Raw genomic sequence first — 23,412 nt, 5'->3', positions numbered from 1 at the left:
AAGAATTACTCTCTTTTGCTTAAAAAAAATCTAGAACAGATTAACTTGTGATTTCCTTTTCTCCACCTGCCTCCTAAGTACGTAATGCATTTTTATATGGAGAATCGCTACTATATGTAGTTGGTGTCAACAGGTACTTCCTTTTGCTCACAGGGTATCATAATTTAATTCAGACTCTCCCCTCGTCCTTGGGGAATATGATTCACCCAAAAGCATACCTACTTCCTGCTTACCCTGTCCTTAAGCACAGTCAATGGGAAGGGTTTGTTTGTTTGTTTGTTTGTTTTGTCTTCATGTCTCCAACAGATAGAAAATTTAATGCATGGCAGGTGTTCAGTAACTGCGATGATTGAAGGGGTCACGGACTTTTATGCTAGTTGGAATTAGATTATGAAGAATTATTTTAGCTATCTTGTGTACTTAGGCTGATGTACTTTACACACTTTCACCAACCAGCTCTTCTTTTACTCCGAGTAAAGTCCAAGGAGGCAGAATCCTGCAAATAACGGACCTAACATGATCCCTTTCTCCATGTTTTGACTGCCCATTCACTTTCTGTCTTACCAATGTTATTAGCCTACTTATGATTTTTATTTTGCTTAAATTCTTTTATTGGTACATTTTGGGTTTACAATACGTTTACATTTCTCATTGGGTGTTTGAACCTGTACATGATGCATCTTGGTTCTTATTTTTTCCCCATTCCCTCTTCTCCTTTCACCCCCTCACCCTTCCCTACTTACAATGACTTTGTTTCCATTAATTTTTATTTCTACATTCTCTGACATTCTCTGCCAATGAGATGTTTCGATATTTAAATATTTGCAACCTAAAGCTAGAAACATTTTGATAAATATAAGAAAGGACTAAACTTGAAATCTTCCTATCCTTCAATAAATGTTTTAAACTGTACCCATAATATTAACAAACTTAACATTCATTGTAACCTCACTTGTTTTCAAGATGTGCTTTTACTTCAGCACAGTTTCTATGAATGTATCTGCTTTAGTGCCTTGGAGCATCATTTGTGCTTCTTTCTTTTGTCCAGGTAGTATTAGGATGGGGGTGGTCAATCAAACAAGAATAAAACTGTAGAAAATGCTTATCTGAGCCGGGAATTTAGCTTAGTGGCACGCACCGCACCTGCCTTGCAAGCGCAAGGTCCTGAGTTCATTTCGAGTCCGGATACCAGAAAAAAAAACAAAGAGAAGAAAATGCTTACTTGATTTATCTAATATATCTAAGACAGAATGCCTTAACGTCTTCATTGGTAATTTAAAGTATTTCTCAGAAACTCTGAAGAATCTTTTTACCTCAGTATACTGCAAAAATGAGAAAAGCATAATTTGAGAACCAAATTCATAGAAATAATCTCAACTAGGTTAATTATAATTAGTCAAATTTGCATATGCTTCAGAGCTTTTTAACATATGCTGTCATTGCGGTAGTATGGTAATATAGATCCAGTTTAGCACATTTACAGTGGGGCCATAATTTGTATATCTCACTGCCTGGCAGCTTGAAACAATGGTTATACGTATAGGACTGTTCCAGTGTACAGCATTTTATTAATTTTATTAGTAGAAAGACCTAAGAGTGATTAACACCATTTGTACGACCAATGGTGTAAGGGTCCCCCCCCCACACCGATGGGACACTCATGGAAACCACGGGGTTGTTTCAAGCCAACGGGAAGGTATTAAACTACTGAAATGACAAATTCTCTTTTATTAAAGTATAGCTTAAATCAGACTTTCCCAAGCACTCAGAATTATATTCTATACTTGAATAAACACCAAAATGTATAACCTAATGTTTTTTGAAATTCCAAATTAAAATTAGTATTGTACCATATTAAATGAAGTCAGTAGAGAGAGCAATCAATCCTATGTTTCTAGATGTTACCTCTTTTGAAAAATCACTGAATTACGTTTTGTACCGGGATTACCTAAGAATAATAACTTTGTACTTATTCAGACCTGTGTATTTGATCCAAAATTTCATTTTAAGTTACCATGCCTGTTCAGTTATATAATTATTATTGTACAGACTATTACATTACATCAAGAAATATTTATTGAATGGCTACTGTATGCCAGGCAGTAGTCTAAATTCATGGGATTTATAAGTTAGACTTACACTTTGCCCTTGTGGCGTTCACATTGCTTAGTCAGATTTGGACACCAATGATAATTAGCACTGTTTATCTCAACAGATATTTCCCAGTATTTAGCCTTCTTGGGCCCAACTATCTTTTTTAAAGTTTTAACTATTTTCTCTCTTGCTTTTTGTATCGTGTACATTTGATAATAGTGTGATATTCTCTAATGTATATTCTCGAATGTAAATTCCTAATGCTATATATATATATATATGTATATATATATATATATATATAGAGAGAGAGAGAGAGAGAGAGAGAGTCTTCTGATCCCTTCATGAATTTTGGAAGGAATAAAGTAAATTATTACTCCTGAGAAAAGCATACCATATTTCTCAGGAGTCGATGATTATTTCTTTCATCTTAGTAGCATTTATCACCATTACCCAGTGACCAGATTTAAACCTGTGTATTTGTTGCCTTCCCTGAGGATTGGTTGTTTATAATCTGTTCCTTGAAATATTGGTTATACTATCAGCTTTCTTAGCCAATGGGAAATCATTCTTTTCTTTAGCTATTTTTATGTAAAGCAGTTTTATGAGATAATACCAAAAGACATATGGCATACAATATGAAAATGACATTTAAAATATTGTGTATTTTTTAAAACTTTGAACATCAATTATACAGAATGCCCTAACAGTATACTATATTTATTTACTGCAAGTTTTTAATATATTCTTCCAAATGATAAGCCTCATATGACACCTATTATGCTGTTCTACAATAGAATCCCAAAGATATTTTAGTCTTAAGCTTTTTATGATGTAATATTTTCTTTTTTGTTTATAAAACAATTGGGATATGTGTTCATTTTGTTAATTAGGAGACAGGAAGATAAAAACAAGAAGTTCAAAGTAACACCTCAGAACCCTAAATATCCTTCCTGTCAATGAGTTTCTATTTAAAAATTTAATCTGCCTAGCATTTGTTCAGTTCTTCTAATACAGTTCCCTAAAAAGGACAGAGAAAACCCTTTGGGAATATCTGAGTGACATTGCTCTATTTTACCTTAGCAAAGTCTAAATAAATTTGTAATCCAGTTTAAAGTTTAGAAGAACTTAGAAAATAAAGTGTTCCTAATGATGAACTCCGTATGGATAGTCTTTGACGGTCTTGGCTTCTGTTGGATGTTGCACCAGGATATACACACCTTTTAGCTCACTAAAAATGTGGTCCCTTCCATAGGTCCACATAGGTACATTGCATTGTACCAGGGCAAGGTTGTGGCTTATTGCAGAGCCTTGGACATGCCTGGCGTAAAGTTGGTAACGAGTAAATGTGTGTGAATGTGCACATATAAGTGAACTCTTGTTATGCTCTATGGCTTTGGTTTTTCTGCTTCAGTTTATTTCTTTTTAAAAGCCTAACAGTTTTTTAATATTAGGTTTTTTTCTATAATTAAGCAATCATTTGGTTCTGATCATTATGATCATTTTGAAGAGTTATCTATGAGATATTTGCTTTCATTTTTAATTGATAAATACTAATTGTGAAAACTTATGGAGTAAAATGTGCTGTTTTGACCTATATATACATCATGGAAAGGTTCAATAAAGCTAATTAACACAGTTTACCAACATTTTTGATGAGAACATTAAAAATCTATTCTTTTTGAAATTTTGACATATATAATATAACATTATCAACTCTAGTTAACACGCAGTGCAAGAGATCACTTATATTTGCAGTCTGACTTAAATTTTGCATCTCTTTGTCAGTATCTTTCATTTTTCCCTTATATCCTCTTCTCTGTAGTCTCTGATAAATACCTTTCAACCTTCTGTTTCTATGAGATCAACTTTTTTGAGATTCACCTGTAAGTGACATCTGTATTTGTCCTTCTGTTCCTGGCTTATTTCACTTATAGTAGCTTTCATTTCTAGGTTGTCACAAATGAAAGAATTTTTCTTTTTTCTGGTGCTATATAATATTCAATTGTGTGTATGTACTACATTTTCCTTTTCCACTCATCTATTGCTGGAGGCTCAAGTTTACTTTATATCTTGACTATTGTGAATAATGATGAAATTAACATAGGAGTAGAGATTCTTTTTTGACATACTGATTTCAATTCTTAGTCCCTTTCCTCATCACTGAGATGCAATACCTACAACTTGAAACTTAAAGGAGAGGTTTATTTTGGCTCACATTATCTGTATGTATGTCGTTGACTGGCTCCATAGCAGAAAAGCATGGCGGAAGAAAGCTACTCAAATCATGGCAGCCTGATATCAGAGAGCAAAGGGAGGAGCTGGGGAAGGAGATATATCCTACCATGTCATGTCCCAGTGAGCAACCTCTTGCTTTCAGGCCCCATCAGGTCAGCCATGAACCTATCAGTGTGACAATCCACCTGTGAGTATAGCACCATAATGATGCAATAATCTTCCAAATACATTAGACTTCATGGCAACATTTTAGATCCAAACCATAACATTCTCCTGACTCCCAAGTTTGTATATCATTACAAAAATTTAATCTATCTCTATGTTACCAAAATCTTAAAAGTTTTAGTATTACTGGAAAACTCAAGTCCAAAGTTTCCTGAGACTCAAGGAAAACTCTCAGCTGTGAACTTGTGCAAAAATCAGAAGGAAAATTAAACATGTCCAACATACAGTGATACAGGGTAAACATTTCCCTTCCAAAAGGGAGAAGTAGCAGATGAAAAGCAATAGAACCAAAGCAAGACTGAAACTCAACAGGACACAACTTAAATCTTGTGGTTCTGTTTCCAGCACTCAAGGCAGGTGGCGACAAGATATAGGCTCCTAAGGGCTTGGGTAGCCTCACCCCAGTTGCACTGCTAGTTACAGCCCTCATGGTCTGTCTCTTGGGCTGACTTCACTCACAGTCTGCAATTATTTTCAGCAGATGATCTACTTTTCTAGCATCTCCAGCTTCCTGTGATCTCCACTGCATTTTCAGTTTCACTCTCAAAGCTTCATGCATTGCCCTCTCAGGACCATCTTGCCTGGCTTCTCTGTCCTTCTTTTGAATCTGGCTGGAAGCCTCCCTGACCTCACAGCTCTTGCATTCTGAATATACATAAAGCCAGCAACACATAGATGATGCCAAAGCAGCTCAAGCAGTAGCCAAGCACCCTTGGATCATGGCTACAGAGGTCTCTGGGTACATGAATGGCTGAGCTCTGTGAACAGAGTCCAATTTCCTGGGTGACCCTTCTTGAGAATGGAGTCTGGGGTTCTATTCCCAAATGAAACCTTTACAACTTTACACCCTTGAGCCTGAAGTATATGGGGTCTTATGGGTTTCTGAGATGGTCTCAAGGCATATTTCTTGTTATCCTGATACAAAGTACTTGGTTTCTTTTTCATGCTAATCTTTTAACAACCAAGCTTTCCTTGGACAAAATCTTACAAGCTTCAACTTTACAGATCCCAATTTTACAGATCCCAACTTTGTAGAAGCTTTCTTACTGGCCACCAACAAAAGTTTTCAAATTATTCAGCTCTATTGTCATGGTAGTTGTGGCTGAAAGTTTCCATCAGTAGCCATGCCACAGGCTCAACATCAGGCTGCCTTGAAATTTTCTTTGTTATATTAGTCTGCTGCTTTTAATCTGGATCTTTTGCAAGGTCTCAAGACTTGAGGAAAATGTAGACAAATTTTATGCCAGAGTGTAATACATATGTCTTGAGTGCAACTGCCAATGAAGTCCTTGTTCCCAGCTGTAAACTCCACAGCCTGGTCTTTACTGTCTGTATTTTTATCAGCATTCTTCTGAGCTCTGATATGATTCTCCCATTAAGCTTGGCTTACAGCACTCTAGGTCTTCTCTTGTGAGCATCTTCTAACCTTTATAACTCCTCCTGTGAACAACTTCCAAAGGTTTCTGAACCGTATCTCAGGTAGTCACAGCAAAAGGCTTACTTACTCTAGGTAATAAAATCTGTCTTAGTCACTTTCCTTGTTGCTGGGACAAAATACCCAATATTCACAATTTAAAGGAGGTGAGGTTTATTTTGGTTCACAGTTTCAGAATGTACTGTCATCTAGCTCCAAGGCAGAAATGGCATGGTGGAAAGGCCTGGTGGAAGAAAGCTACTCAAGTCATGGAGTCCAGGAAGCAGATGGTGAAGGGAGGAGCTGGGGAAATAAGATATATTCTCAAGGCCATGCCCCATTCCCCAGTGGCCCACCTTTTCTGAGCAAGGTCCACCTCCTAACAGCATGTGAGCCTTGAACCTGTTAGTGGACCAATGAGTAAAGAGCTCCCATGATCCAGTCACCTTCCAAACATGTGAGACTGGGTGGACCTTCATATCCAATCCATGACAAATTCCTCAAGATATATACCCAGGTGTGGATTGCTAGATCATATGGAAATTGTCTTTTCATTTTTGGTTTTTTTGAGGAATTTCCATACTATTTTTGGAAATGGCCTCACTAATTTACATTGCCACTATAAGTGACATGTTTAGTTTTTTTTTTTCTTTTCTCAGTTACGAGATGCTAAAATAATGTATATTTCAATAAGATCTATGTGTTACAGTGGCAGTGGGTTCATTATTATTAAAATTTGCTTTTCTATTTTTGACTTTGAACAAGAAATACATACAAATAAATTTGAAAAATCAAGTGGAATCAAGTGGAATCAAATGGAGCTTACAATGAATATTACCAGTCCTTTTCCTTGACAACTTAGTGCATTTACAGAAAGACAGTGAGTTTGGGGTACTTACATTCATGTTTTTATATAATATGCTTAGTGACATTTCTTGAGTTACTAATTTTAGCATTAATTTTGAGTAATAAAAATTAGAAACTTCTGGCAGAGAATAGTATGTAAAGAAAAGTGAAATGAATGCTAAAATAGTAGAGCTCTGCAGAGCGTGCTTTGAGTCCAGGTAGCACATTAGATCTTTTAAATTGCTTTCATGAATAAGTGTATTGTTTATGTTTTCATTTGTAAAAACGAAAGAGTTCTCATCTTTCATATTCTTTCATAGTCCAGCATTCAAATCTATGCTATTCTGATGATATAGAGTGGCATTTCATTGGTTGTTTAGATGACATTTTCCTGATTTGTAGTGATTTCTAGTTTTGCTGTTTCTTTTTTTTTTTAATGTTGCTGTTTTGCAGTGCTTAGTATTGAACCCAGGATCGTAGATATGCTAAGCATGTGCTCTACCACTGAGTTTCACCCTTATCCTTAAATAATTTTGAACTATACTGGCTTTCTCTTCTAAAAACTTCCTTTTCTTGTCTTTTGATCATTTTCTTTTGCTTTTTCTGAGTGTAATGCTTCCTTGTTGATTTTGGGTCCTTTTTAGTTTACCTATAAAATTTATCTATTTTGATTTTGCTAAATTCAGTGATTATAGGCCTTATGATTTATGCTTTTGAGGTCTTGTTTCAAAATATTTTATTACTACTAGGTCTCAAAAATAGTTACCTAATCTTTTTTCTATTAATTTTGAAAAAGTGAAGTTCATATTTTATTTTTTAATCTCTTTTGTGTCCAATATGTAGGGCATACTAAGGAGCCAGCTTTATTGTTTGCTATATTTTGAAACAGATTTTTTCTGACATAATAAGTCAATAGCAACATTTTCTTTTATGTTGTGATGTTATATCTGCAATACAGCTATGAATTTCTCCTGTATGTGTTGGTTTATTTTAGAACTCAATGTGCTTATGTTTGTACCTAGCTTAGTAGTATGTTTTAATTCAGCCATGCTTTGTTTAATAAAAATGATTCATTCTGAGAAATGCATCATTAGGTAATTTTATATTTTTGTAAACATCAGAGATTGTACTTAAATTAAGGTCATTGTGATATCAGTAGGTGATATCATCTTCTGGGACCACTATAATACACATATCTCTTGTTGACTGACTGACATTATTCAACATTTGACTGTATTTCCCCTTTTTGCCCTTCATTTAAAAAATTTGCTTTGGAATTGCTAGACCTTTTTTTTCTCAGTAGGCTTGTAAATTTTTTAAATATCTGGAATTTATAGATTGATGTAAGAGAAATTTAAATATACAAATATAGGAAAGGGGAAATAATCTGATATGAGAAAGTAATTTAGACTCTCACAATTTAACAAGAAATTTATTTCATGTCATAGCATATAGAAGGTAGAAATTAATTATAGAAGAAAGATTAACAACTAAAATAAAGAATAGAATATTTATATGCAAAAATTTTTAAAGAGAAATGTGCAAATGGAAACAATAAAAATTATAATATAAAAACAAAAGTTTGAATTATATTAATACTTAATGACTGTGAATTACTCATATAGTTCTAATGAACTGAAATTTTGGATCAAAATCCATTTACTAAAGATGCACTAATAAGTCTTGTAGTTTATTTGGGCTTTCAGTATTCATATTTTTGCCTAAGTCATCTGAAATAACGAAGGAAGAAACTAGAAAGACACTGGTTGAATTGAAAATAGAACTGGGAAAAACAAATTCAAATAAGCATGAAAGTAATAACTCTTACATTGTAATTGTAAGAAGAAAATGATTACTATTAACTTGTTAATTATAGAAAGGCCTACAAAGCTACTAAAGTGTATGTTGAAGTAGCAATTGAAAACAGTCACGTTTTCTGTTGGGACCTTTGAGACACAAATAATTTTATTCTGTGAATTATAAAACGTAATAACCAAAAAAATTTAAACCTTCCAAATCCATGCGAAAGTAGGAAATGAAATTTGTCTCTCTCTTTGAAATGTATCATGTGATGTCTCTGTAGTCTTTTATTTTGTTCCAAACAATGAACTTAAAATTCTAAATTAAAATGTAGCAAAAGCATTTTCATGCACATTTGAAGGTTTACAGTGTAATGAATGTTAACAATTCTTATTTGAAGATGAATATGTTTTATGAAATCAGCGCAAAAATTGTTAGATAAATTCAAAGTTAATTTTTCAAAGCAGTAACTATTATTTTTCTGTATTAACAGGCATATTCTAATGTGATGCTGGGATTGAATTTACCTAGAACTCTATTTCAAGACTGACTCTAAAGTCTTTTGGACGATCTGGAAGAAATTTGTAAGTGCTCTTTTGGTAGTGATTATCTTAAGCTCACTGTGCCTATTTTTGTTTTTATAATGTTTACTTTATTCTTTAACTTTCTGATTAATTATGTAATTAATTAGGTAAATTATAAAAACTTTGCAGTAACTACAGAGACAAGTGAGGTATGGCAGAAGGAATGTTTATCAGTGTTTCTCTTGTTGGGCTTCCCATTTTGTTCCTTGCTCTTCACTCTTTTACTGTTAAACTTGGTCTCATTTTTTAAAAAGTAGCATGAATTGGGCTGGGGATTTAGCTCAGTAGTTCCACTGCCTGCCTTGCAAGCCCAAGGACCTGAGTTCGATTCCCGGTACCAAAAAAAAAAAAAAAGTAGCATGAATGTGTCAGAAATACTGGTTTTGAAATAATTGAAAAAAATGACTAAGGAAAACACTTGTTACCATTAAGATGGTCTCTTATAAGCTGTACTTTTAAGTATTCCTTTTAAAACCCCAAATGATATTGAGGCTTTTGGATAATTCTGAAATATTGAGAGAATAATGAGAAAAATATATTAGTAATGATGTTCTCCCAAAGTTTGATTTTTCTTATAAACATTTTTGACTCAGTAAGTCAGCTATTTGAAAACTACTTTTTTTTTTAAGAGTAGGAAAAATTTATTGAAAGAAAGCTTCTGTCTAAGAGAGACAAGAGGGGGACCAGAAAGTGGGTTTCCTGCTCACCCCACGTTTCAAAAGTGTTTTATACAGCAAAGCCATGTGGTGAGGTGAATACAAAGTGGGACAAAACTATAAGACCCAGTGGAAATTTACAAGGTGGACATGAGGTGGGACAAAACCTTGACCAATAAGATTACAAGTACAGTCACCCAGGTAATATTGATTAAATGGGCTAAAATGGGGGAGCAAGTCATGTAACAAATGTACAAGGATTTTTAGTAAGGGTGGGGGTCAGGGATGTTTCCTGGAAAGGCTGGGTTAAGACCTTGGCCCCCCACCCAGGTGATTGATACCTCTTTAGAATATCAATCACTGCTATTCATCCCACATGTTTTTTTTTTTTCAAAGTTGTAGGTCTTTCATGCCATAGTAGTCTTCCTTAATATTTACAATACATTCACCAAGATAATCAGATATGACCCAGGAGCTTCACTTTCTGCCAAAATTGTTTTAGCCATTGTAGAGCTTCCTCAAAATAGAGGCCCCATTAATGCTCTGAAAGATTTTTGTGACTGTGCTTTAATTATAGTAAAAAATGTGTCATTGTTACCATTTTATTGTTATATTTGAGGCACAAATAAAATGATTCCATACTTATCTAGCACTTAAGATTTTCAAAGCACTTTTGTAACTTTTGTCTTCATTTTTCTCTTTGGCCTTATGATACATGTAAGAGTGATTCTTTGTTTGGTAAGTGGAGAACTTAAAAGACAAGGAATTAAAATGATTGAGAAAGCTAATAGAGCTTATTGTAATTTTATAATTCAAAATAAACAAGTGTTATTAGAACATGTTTTTGCTAACAGTCTTTTGAGTGGAAGAAGAAATTAATATGCTTAATGTACAGTAGGGTTGTATTGTAAGGCCTTTTGTAAGGCCTTTTGGTAATAACTTTCTCATTATTTGAATTGTGGGTTATTTATGTGTATAAGAACAGAGAGAGTTTTTATTTATACTAAGTAGGAAATACTACCTAACAATGGACATCGTGGAATAAATTATTTTTAAAAGATATGGAATCTTCTTCCCAGGAGGGAACTTAATTGCATTTGAAGTTAGTTCTCAAAACTGCTTCTAGAACTTGCTAATTAGTTTCACTAGTTATGTGCTTATAGTGGCAAGTGTTTTTTAAAAAATTCTTAAATGAACACTAACCACATATTGGTGTAAATAATGCATATACATAAGGCCAAAGGTTCCTCTTAATGGGAAACTGCATTATGAAAAAGCATTTATTCTTGGAAGTTTATAAAATTATTAACTCTTTATCTGGGGAGATTATAAGAGTGAAATGATGATGGCACAGATTTGAGGGTCCAGCTGATGTGATATTGCATCCTTGAAGTCATTTGTTAGCTTTCTTATTAACCTAGCTTAATTTCTTTCAATTTTTATATTTCAGCTTTCAAATTGTAATGAGGGACTAATATACCTGTTTTGTGGGCTTAGTGTTAAATTTAGCACTTGATATATAGCTATTTTTAAGAAACATCATCGTTTCTTTCTACATCTTTATTACTTTCCCCTCCCCCCCAAAAAAACCAAAAATTCCTAGGAGGGAGTACTTGGTTGTATCTTCCTGTTTTCAAACAATTTGCTTAGTTTCATTCCCTGTTTTACCTTTCCAAGAGGTTAAATAACCTTCCCTTTTTAATGCTTCTAAAATGGAAACCAAAGAATTGTTTTCATACAATTTATAAGGAAGAGCATTTGCATTTGTGGTATGTGGATAATTGAGGAATTGTGTGCATGCCTGTGTGTGTATATGTGTGTGTGTCATGTATATTTTCTTGTAGATATTCAGTTATTTTGAATTTCCCTTGTAAGACAATCAAATCAAAATAAAAATTTGTATTTAGTTATTTCAGTGGAGTACACAAATTTATTCACATATTTATAAAAATTGCTATAAATTTTGGTCTTTTTAATTTTATTGAAAAGTGAAGGGGCTATGCAAAAAGCTAGTTTGTCTGAGGGAAGGCTAGGTCGGTAATTCAAATACATAGTGCACTGACATTTCTTGGTAAAAAGAAGCAGAGTGTGTAAGACTGCAAATCTAGACACTACAGAGTGTAGCTGTTGAGAATGCAGTGAGGAAAGCACATTGCCCAAGCCTGAATGATGGTTCTAAAACAAATCTTCCACAAATAAAACCATGCATGAGTCAAATACATTCTTCAATCCTTAGTTCCTTAATGTAGACAATAGCGATGATAATGCGTATTTTACAGAGATGAGAACTTAATATAAGAATAAATGTAAAGGAAATAGAAATAAAATATTCCAGTTGCTATTTTGTTTCCTATTATATTAGTTTCTAAGAAAGAATGTATTATTCAGACCACATGGCAACCGCTTTGCATATATTCTAACCTTGGTTTAACCACTGGTTTTACAAGAAATGCTACATTGAGTCAATTTTGTGTCTTAGTACTGGGAACTATAAAAAAAGTAAGAACAACAAAAATTTATTTTTCATAGTAAGGGAGGCTGGAAGTCCAAGATCAGGGTGTCAACCAGAGTCTGTTCCTGGTAAGGACCATCTTTCAGATTCCAGACTGCCAAATTTTGTTTGTGCTTATTCATGTCAGAGAAAAACTAGAGAATACCTCGTGGTCCTTAGAAGAACATTGAACTCTTTAGTGAACATGCCATTTTTTTAGCCTAGTTACCTTCTAAAAGCCCCACCGCCCACTACCATTATATTAGTTTGTAGGATTTTAACGTATGCATTTTGAGGCAATACAAACATTGCAATAAGTAAATGTGTTCTCTGTGTGTTGGATAGAATGTGCATCCGTTTTCTATTATTGTGTGACAAGTTCCCACACAGAAGCTGAAAACAACATACATTTATTATCTCACAGTTTCTTCTAGTCAGAAATCCAAGCATGACTTAGCTCAGGGCCTTAAAAAACTTCAGTACAAATGTCTGCCAAATTGCATTTTCATTTCTCCTTTGGTCTCCTCTTCCAAACACACTGGTTCTCACTAAATTGAGTTCATTGTAGTTGGAGGACTGGGATCCTTCTAAAGGTCACATACAGTTCCCATTCATATGCATTCTCCAAACATAGTTCACGGCATAGCAGCTTGTTTCTTTAATGCTAACAGGAGAAACTCTACTGGATGCTAGCAAGATGGAGTAAAAAATGCATATATATCCGTAGAGATACATACGTACATTAAGTAATCATTGGGTGACATCCCAATTACCTTTGCCATACTGTATTGTTTAGAAACAAGTCACAGATCTTGCCTATACTTTAAGGGAGAGAATTACACAAGGTATAAATATGGGGCCCGCCAGAGGTCTAATACAAGATATTAAGCTTCTCAGCTGAAATCTCATGTAACCTGTTATAAAATTGTATTTAATAAGAAAGGAATATTGTCACTGATTGTAAAATTTTATTCCCAGTTATTCTTACAGTGTAACTCCCAACCAACTATTCCTCCTGTCTGAAATTCATCCATTATTTCAAGATGGTTAAACCTACCAGACTAAACAACCTAGCCTGGTACTGTGCTCTCCAGCATCTGGCAAAGCCCAAACATCCAACTTTTCCCCCCCATTAATCTCATGTATATGCCTTGACAAGTGCCTTATACTTGCTCATATATTTGTCAATGAATGGGCTCTTGTTTCTTTCCTAGTCTCCATCCATTTAAAACACATTTAAATTTATTTCTCTCCCATTGTATTGTTATTTCTTTAGTCCTTTATAGCTAGCTGAAGTTTTTCCTGCATCATATCCCATCACATTATATCCAATCTAATTTTACAGTTAAATGATACTTTGTCTCATTTCCTTGCTACTAGGTGAGATGGGGATGTGTACATTCATCCATGGGTTACCTGCAGCCAGTATATAATAGTATCTTAAGAAACATTCTCTGCATATATAAATGTCTTTTCTATTTATAACAGTGGTTTACAGTTAGAACTTGCATCTTCCTAGACATAGAATTTAGGACTAAGGCTAAAACATTCCTGGGTTCTGACTGGTTCTTATTAATATTTACTGGTTTTGTTTTAAACTACTGACTTTTGGGGTAATTTGGTCATAAAGCATTTGATAATTAATATATTATAAAAAGTCCCAGACCTAAATTATTTTCATGAATTACAGCATTGTAGTTTTCTTTGGCGAGAATACAGAGATCATTAGTGTACCAAATACATGGTCTCTCAGGCGAATGTAATGGAAGAACAAGCACGTATATTTATAAAATAGTGAACAAAGTGAGAATAAAATTGGAAATGTTTAAATTTCATTAGGAAGAGTGATTTTTTTTAATCACAGAAAAGCCACTTTTAATGGCTTGGCCATGAATCGTATCAGTATTGAAGAATTATTCTTACTTAGGGATGAGTAGGCTCAAATGATGGTCTGGAACACATTCATTTGTAAAAGAGCTGTGATGAATAGTTAAAACACTGTTCCTGTTCCAGAATCCGGCCTTACAGAATCTATTCCTCTACTTTTCTTGTGCTCCTTCATTGTCTTTTGTGAAGTTGTAAATAATAGACTTACAGAAAAGTAGCTTTAAGTATACAATATATACCTAATTGGTATACAATATTTTGAAGTGCAGAGTTAATTAGAAAAATAATACATTTGGTCTCTGAAAAAATAAATTCAGAAGTATGTATGTGTAATCAAGTAGGAAACCAACTTTTTTTTCATAAAGGCACATTAAACTGTCATTCCACATTTCATTCCTATTTATGTGATGATACTTTTATGGGCATATACACATTTCATTATATAAAAATATAAAGAAAATAGAATCTTGTTCAAAACAAGAAATAGAGAGTTTACATTTATAATTTGGATTTGTGGCTTGGAGCTGTCTGCTAGTAAAAATTTTGATACCGTTATACAAAATAGCAAAATGTGGATTTTAACTGACCTGCTTTTCAATTCAACTGAACATTAAGTACCTTTTTAGTGGTCTTATTTGCTGGGAAGAACACCATTACAATAATCTGCCTTTTACAGCCCATATCAAATATGAACCAGCATCACTTATTACAAAGTTTGTGCTTTGGGAGACATTTTCACGGCATCTAACAGTTCTACCCCACATTTCTTGGAATTAGTCTATAATGATATCATTTTCCAGACTGAGCTGTTACTCAAACTTACTGATTGTTTTGTGGTTAAATTCTAATTCAGCAGCTATATTTAAAATGTCATACACATGTGTAAGGAAAGGTCCACTGAAAATACTGTTACATTAGTAATTATATGAAAATGCTATAGAAGAGATGTCATTCAGCTTGGATGTTTTTAGTCCCCCTACTACTCATATGATATCCAAGGGATGAATATAAAAACTCATTTTAACTGTTGGCAATTCAAGTTTTCACTATTGTCCGCTGGAGAACAGAAGGCTATTACTGTAGGTGCCATGTAAAATAAAGTTAAGACTCCGAAGCCTCCTTTTAGCTGTCAGCCTTATTAAGGAGCTCTCCATGTGTTGAACCCGGCATCTGGTATTGTATAAGCAATGCATGTGGGAGCCTGGGGAGAGCATTCTTTCTCTGCACTGTAGCTTGATTAGGCCTGGCTCACATTTTCACTGTTGCTCTGTCTAGCTGCAGCTCACAGCACAGTAGGTCTAATATAGATTGACGCCTTTGCCTCAAGACTGATTGAAACTTGTGTCTCAGAGTTGCTAATGCTCAATGAACCATTTTATTGAAGATAAAGTAAATAAAATAGATGGCCATATGAGAATTCTCTGAAATCAAATGGAATAATTTGCCAGGTTTGAACCCATGAAGAAATCTAAGAAGTGAAACAGACTAGCTTTTATCATCAGTATATCAAGGGATGACTATTTCCATTAATATTTGACCAAAAATATTCATTTCTGCCAGTGCAATTAACTGTTTAATGTAATTCTCCATTTTCATGTTATTTTTGGTGTTAAGCAATAAAAGCAACATGAATAAATACTTTTGCAAGAGAGCGACATGAATAAATACTTTTAAGACTACAATACGCTGAAGAATTTTTATCTTTCTCCTTTTATGACAGTTCAGTGCATGGATCGTTATTCTTAGAGTTTAATAAGCCACACAAATAAATAACTTTACCAAAGTGGACTCTAGAATCTTAAGGTTGGAAAATAATAATAAACTTTGGTTTATTAAAAGATGCTTTTAATCTTGAGGGTTTTATGTAATCCAGATCATGTGTTCATACCAGAACCATCTCTTTTCTATTTTGTTTTTTTGAAAATCGCCTGTGAAATTTCTTTTGAGGGGGGGAGATAAAAATTTTAGGCTTCTTTGAAGAATAATTATATATAATTATGTATATGTGTATGTGTAAATACATCTGTCCACCCATATATAAGGCGTATTATCATCTAGAACAATTTGGACTACAGAGAAATTACAGAGACCTTAGAATCTTATGTAATGACAACAATAGCATATGATACCATAGTGACATATATTCACACATTTAATTTGGAAAATAGAAAGATCTAAGCACTTGCACGGAGATATTTTTCAACGTCTGGTAAAGACAAATGAAGATAATCTTATTTGATTTGACTGCTTGGGTCAAATTAAAAGTAAATAAAAAGGAAAGTTTAATAAAGAGTTTTGTTAGAAAATTTCTGAACCTTGCTAATTGAAAACAGTGTTTCCCTTCAATCTTATAAAGAATCTATCAGATTAGTGCTTTCTCCTATAATTTATCTTGTGTCTTTGCCAAATTCAGGGTAATACGTTTATACCCTTTTTGACTGTGTACAGTTATTTTTCAAAATATGGCTAATGCATTTCATTAATTTTGTTTCTCATGCAGTGATTAATGCTTACATTTTAGTTATACACACTAAATATGATTTTCTTATCTCTACCCAGTGGTCAATCATTTCTTACAACTTTGAACTAATTTATCACAATGATTTTTAGCTAATTCTGTAGTCAGATATATACAAAGTACATTCTCCTATGAATAACGAATGAGCCATTTTAAGCAAAACTTTGGCCCTGTTTTTGTCCTTTTAAGTACTGTTATCAATTAAAAGCTTCATTAATTCTGGACCATTAGTGGATATTTTTTCCATAGGATTCAAGGTGAGGATTCAGGGTGTTTTCAGTAGCATGTGAGGCTGTATTAGAATACACATGATTCATGTTCTCTTGAAAGTAAAGTTGAAATAAAAGTTTCTTTGTAGTTTAGCACATGTAAGGGATTTGAAAATGTAATTATTTATTGAAGTTATTATTTTCATATTCACAATGTTTGTCTGCTTTTCTTTTTAGAATTATTTTTATTGTATTTTGTACCTGTTTCTTTCTTACTGAGTAGTAGTATACATTCAAGTCCATTCCTCTCTCTAGACATGCATCTTTCTTACTATGAACTCTAGCCATTTAGTGCCTTTGAGATTTTTAGTTTTGGTATGAAGTTGCCCTCAGGAAATCATCTGTTAAAAAGAGTTTTCATGAGTTGAGAATATCACACTGAATTTCTGACAAAGCTTCTTTCCCTTAACAATATTTTCTACGCTTCTAGCAACTTATCAAACCATACATGGGAGAACTTGTATCATTAAGAGCTGCACAGAGTGAGCAGATCCTATTCTCACCTTGACTTGGTACCTTTTCTTCATCCACTCCTTATTCCTGCCTTGTCTTTATAATTAATTTTGCTTTTAAAGGTACTTTTTTATAATCTCTGCATTGTCAATTTCAGATAGTGCATATTTTGGGGGGCATGGTTCTTTGTTCTCTCAGCATCCTGGGGTCCAAATAATAATAATAATAATATTAGTGATATTAGCAGTAGTATAAATAGGTCTGGTGATTAATTCAGTACTAGACACTCTTCAAAGTGATCTACAAGCATAAACTCATTTAATACTCACGACCTATGAACTGACTACTTACGAAGCAGACACCATTGTTAGCTCTGCTTTACAGATCAGGGAGTGGGGCCGAAAATTTTGGGTAACTTGCCACCATTATATAATTAACGTGTGACCGAATGAAGACTTCTGCTGTTGTTCAGTGCTTGGTTGTGCAGGAGCACTGAATGGTTCTTCTTCCACTTGTGACCCAAAGTACGGTACATATTTAAGTGGAAAGACGATTGTGGTGCTGTTTAACACTCTGTACATGAAATACTGTAAGCCAGCATACTCTAAATGAGTTACTGCTGAAATAATGGAATTTATCAATAAATGACTTTGAAATAGAAAACATAGACTATTATTTTAACAGTCAGATAATTATAACAAAAACACACTATAACTAAATGTGCAGTTATAGAACATGTACAACTGTAGAGCTAGATAACTACATAATATACCATCCAGGTTGTTTTGGATGGTGAAGGGAGTTCTATTCGTAATTACCCAGACAATGGGTACACATTGAGATTTATTTGATTTAAGATATAAAGTCATTCTTGAAATGGAAACTGCTGGTTGTCTTTTCAAAATCTCTTTTTCCTTTGCTAGTAGAGTCCCAGAGCTGTTGAGAAGTACTTCATTACTAAAAATAGCATATGCTTCATAGAAACTGACCTTATTACAAGCTCCAAGGTGTGGATTCAGACTAGATAAAGCCAATTATGATAATTCTATTTCTTTCCCAGTAAGTGGCTTATTTGTATTTTATTATTGCTAGCAAATATTAAAAATATTAAATGATAAATAATCTCACTAAACTTTTACAAATAAATTATTTTGGAATTCATTAATGTATTTAACCTGAGGGCCTTTCTACCTTGTGAATAACTGTCATAGTTTACTTTCTATTTAATCTGTTTTTTGCTTAGATTTTTTGGCATTTGAAGCTATAAATGTTCTAACTTATGCACTCATTTTAATTATTATTTGAGGAGGCGGACCCTAAACAGGCTTTCATTTTATAGGGATTTATATCTGCAGAATGCAGAGTGGATTTAAAGAAGGGGATTGGGGCACTTAATAGGGAAAACAGAGATGAGAATGTATCTATCAAGGGTTCAGAAAACATTAAAGGAATGCAAAAGTGGTTTCCATGTATTTTGTCTTCTGAAAATAATCTTGGGAAATTGAAAGGTCACACAGTAGCCATTTACATTTTCATGTTAGCACTATATAATCCTTGAAATTTCTGTGAATTTTTATAGGAAAACAAAATCAAATTATCCTCACACCTATCCCTAAACACACACACATGTATGTACGTACACATACACCCCCCCACACACACACAAATACACTTTCACTTTGGGAGAGTTTTTGATAGGGAATGGCAAAGAACTTTAAGTCATATTTTTGTTCTCATCAGATGATAACTATCTTTAATTCAACTTCTTGTATGTTGCAAGTTAAATGGTTAGATATTTAAATATATGCCTCGTAGTATCACAAGGGATGAACAAATCTATATAGCTATGGAGAGGGAAACTGGTTAAATAAATTATTATATACCTAAGTAATGGAATAACCAATGATATTCAAGTAAGTGATACTATTTCAATTACATATATTTTTCTTTTTCATAGGAGAGCCATTATATACTATTTTCAGTGATTATTTTTAGTGATAGGGTTATACTGTATAATATTTTTGCTTTTTACTTATGCATCCAAGGATTTCATGTTTAAGATAAACTTTGTTCACTGAACATGTATTTATTGTGAAATAGTAAAAAACATTAAAGTAGAATTTTAATTTTCAGATGTTCAATTAATTTCAGTTTCTTATTAATATATAGTTATTCTGTGTACAATTGGCCAGGTGGCCCATTTCATAAGCATTTTTGGTATTATGCATATGATATATCTTTGCTTATGTTTTGTTTACAATTTTAACACATTTATTTACTTTTTTTTTTTTTGGTACTGGGGATCAAACTTCGGACCTTACACTTTCGAGGCAAGCACCAGAACCACTGAGCTAAATCCCCAGCCCCAGAATTTTAACACTTCTAAAGACGATGTTGTGGAACACATGGATCAAGAGTCTTTACAAAGTGAAATTTTTCCCCCAGGAAAGTTTTTCCTTGCTATCTGTGTCCTTTAGAAAACACTGAAATGATTATCAAATGATATATCCTTTAAAATTGTCATTTATAAAACTTTAAGGATTCGTTTCTATTATGTAAGGTAATTTGGAATTAATTCTTGGACCAACTAGGCCACGTGCTTCTTAACCTCATGAGAAGCAAATCTACATTTTCAATGACTGTTTTGTAATTTCTCCCTTACTAGCATGAAATTAAATTCTTAGATATATGTTCTGAGATATGTAAATTCAAAAATCAATAAATAGTCATAAATGATTGGCATGACTAAATTACCATGTGAAGTAGTTATACAGTTACTCTACTTGCGGAATAACTATACGTCAGACTGCTAAAACCAAAATGATACATTAACTAGTACAATTTTTAGTGATATTTTTCAACAGCCTTAGTGCCAGTTTTCACAATGTTCAAAACTAGGCAAGTTCAGAGCAAGTATTACTTTGATATACAGTGTCATGGAACTCTTAGCGCATTCATTTTGGGAAAAAACTTGGAAAACACTTTGGATTTTATAAGTAAAATAAGGTTAGTTATAGTCACAAGGTTATTTTAAATTTTCATGACTCTTTGGAAAAAGTCTTCCAAGATACATTCTTTGTTATTATAGGATGACTAGCAAACATAATTCCTGTCCGACATGTTAATATTGCCTCAAATTCTTACAAACAAAAACTTTTGAACAAACTTCTGAAACTTTTTTAAAATGCAGAGGGCTCTGATTTTTGTATTGTGAGTCTTGAAATATTCTTGTCTTTATACCATCTGTCAACTTGTATGATTCTACTTTCTGAATTTCAGACCTGTGACTTATCAATACAATGTGATTTAATGATTTTTCACTAGACTGCCATGATCAGTTTTAAGCCTAACATTTTATAATTCTGAAAACTAAAATCTCCTAACTCATCAGGAATTCATTGTAAATGTTTTTCCAGAAGGACTAAATTTCTAATACAATTTTATTGCATCTCAAGAGCTGATCAATATCCCAAAGAGTAACTGTTTACAATAACACACAGTATGTGGCATTTGTATAAATTCTTCATCACTTCTACTTAATTTTTAATCAATTTGTAGCAGGTAATTAAAATTGTAGAGGTATCAGTCATAGCTATACAGCAATACTTGAAAAGTTGATCGTTAGTGATCTGTGGGAACAAGACGAGAAGAAAATCTCTGAGGATGATGATTATCAGAAGTGAACCTTACTCTTATTGAAGTTTAATTTTATTATAATTACTTAAAAATATTTATTGACTGTTGTGTTGGGTGTAGTTCTGAATCTGGATTAAAAATACTAAATGCTCTTTAGGAATCTCCATGTTACAACAGGAGATAGTAGAGCATGCATTCGTAAACTGCAAATATGAATCATTCAGAGAAATTACCTCATGCATCTTTATAGTCATAGTGTATGAAATATAAAACTATATTGGATTTTAGAAACTTCTATAGATGTTTAATTGTTCATTTATTTAATGCAAACTTAAATGGAAATTTTTATATGTTAGATTCTGCTCAATTTAAAAAGTAAAGTCATTTAGCCTTCATATAATTTTGAAAGAAGATACTATCATTTATCCAATTCTATGATGAAGAAGCAGATATATAACTAATCATTAGTAAATAGTAGTTAAACTCAGGCTGAGGTGATCTGGTTTCAGAATCTCTGACTTTAACCTATGAATTTTTGTGTTGGACACTCAAATTTTAATCAGTTGTAAGTTAAACCTTCATGTAATTTCTTCCCATTGAGTGAAGGCAGAACTGTCACACTCGTCATCACAGTACGGCGATGGTGATGGTATAATCTTTTCTGGAAATGTGTTGTGTTACATGAGACTCGAATTTAGCCAACTGGCTAAGAGATGATCCTAGACTTGAAGAGGCTGGTGGCCATGTTTTTAAAGGGCTGACTGAACAGTCCCTTGGGACAGAGATAGCCCTCAGCAGAGAGGCAGAAAGAAATGATGTTCTCAGTCTTACAAATTCAAGAATAAATTCTGCTAAGAATCATGTAAGTTTGGATGAGGACCACAAGTTTCAGAAAGAACACAGTGAAGTCCAAGCCCAACTTGCAGGCTTAGGAGACCCTGAGCAGAGGAACTAACTAAGCTGTGCCCAAACATCTAGATCACAGAAGTGGTGCAAAAATAAACATGTGTGGCTTTAAAGTGTTGAATTTATAGATAACTTCTACAGTTGGGAATAGTTGGAATAAAAGTCTTTATTATTAATCGTTAAACAAGGAATTGTCACAGATAATGTGAAACTTGAAATGACTTTTCAAAGAGTAAGAAGATTTTTCACTATACATGATTGTGCAAAATCCTGTACATATAAGAAAGTATGGTTGAAGACAATGTTGTGGATGATTGGGAAGATTATAAGACATGTTTCAGAAATAGGAAATATTTATTAAGAAATATTTTCATGTTCTAAAGGATATCAAAGGTGTTTTAAAGGATATTTCACCCAATAATTCTCTGGAGCAGGGAATGGCTTACATAGAAACATTCATCCTGTATGCTCCCTAGAAACCACTGTACTCATCTCTTGTTCTTGTAGAACCCTTCTGCCTTTCTTTGGTGATTAATCTTTTTAGAAACCTATTTTTGCCTCTTGTGTTTACTTGGACCGCTTACTCTTTTGTATATACAGTATTATATACCTTAGGAATCTGAAACTAGTGTCTCTTTCTCATTTTTTTTTAAACAGCATCTTGTTAAGTTGCTGAATTGCCCAGGCTGATCTCAAACTTGCTATCCTTCTTCAGCCTCCTAGATTTCTGGGATTACAGGCAAACTTGAACATGCCTGGCTTATATTTTTTGGTAATTTTCTTTTTATCTCAACTTTCTGACAAGTTTATTTCCTTACTATTTAGCTGTTGTTCAGTTGAAAATTTTGTGACTTGTGTGATAATTTTCAAAATAAGCTAACATTAATTAAAGTACACCATATAAATATAACTGGATGGTGAAAGCTGATGCTTTTTCATTTATTCATTCATTTATTATTGCACATTTTATGGTTGTTAGGCTCTATCATAAATAAATATTGAATACTCATAAATACCCTTACAAAACTCGTTGTTTAATAATTTTCGGGTTGATAATTAAAATAAATGCAGTAAACATTTAACAGGACTTTGAATACAATTGTAAGTAGGTACTATATATTGTGGTTTGTATAACAATAGGTATGTGGGTCTAATTTAAACATTTAAAATTTCTCACTGTATGATTGTTTGATCATGATATTGTAATGCATTTATGACTATAGAAAGTACCATTAGAAAATAAAATAATAAACATTCTAGCTTCTAAAGCCCTTTAACTATTGGGGGTTTCTAAATTGTTACATTTTAAATTCTTTAGTGATTAGTTGGAGAATGGTAAGTGTGTAGGGGAAGGTTCAATGCTAGACTGCAAAATGAATAAAATGTATAAATTAT

The 23,412-nt window shown here is 33.2% G+C and overlaps 1 protein-coding gene across 21 annotated transcripts in view; it reads left to right on the top strand.

Annotated features, from left to right (window-relative positions):
* The window catches only part of Foxp2 (forkhead box P2), a 588,702-nt gene that overhangs the window by 179,698 nt on the left and 385,592 nt on the right, over nucleotides 1-23,412 (top strand). For 19 of the 21 annotated variants that reach the window (XM_087204643.1, XM_087204642.1, XM_087204639.1 and 16 more), the window contains one exon: nucleotides 9,111-9,201. The gene's annotated coding sequence lies outside the window, so the exon portion shown is untranslated. Of the gene's footprint in view, nucleotides 1-6,641; nucleotides 6,852-9,110; nucleotides 9,202-23,412 lie in introns of those variants that run through there. The other 2 variants (XM_087204632.1, XM_087204626.1) reach the window with 2 other exon arrangements.

This window comes from Heterocephalus glaber, unplaced genomic scaffold, assembly GCF_053883595.1.
Source record: "Heterocephalus glaber isolate CG9 unplaced genomic scaffold, H.glaber_assembly_v1.0 deba00000546, whole genome shotgun sequence".
Classification (NCBI taxonomy): domain Eukaryota; kingdom Metazoa; phylum Chordata; class Mammalia; order Rodentia; family Bathyergidae; genus Heterocephalus; species Heterocephalus glaber.
This window is presented reverse-complemented; position numbering and strand designations above follow the sequence as displayed.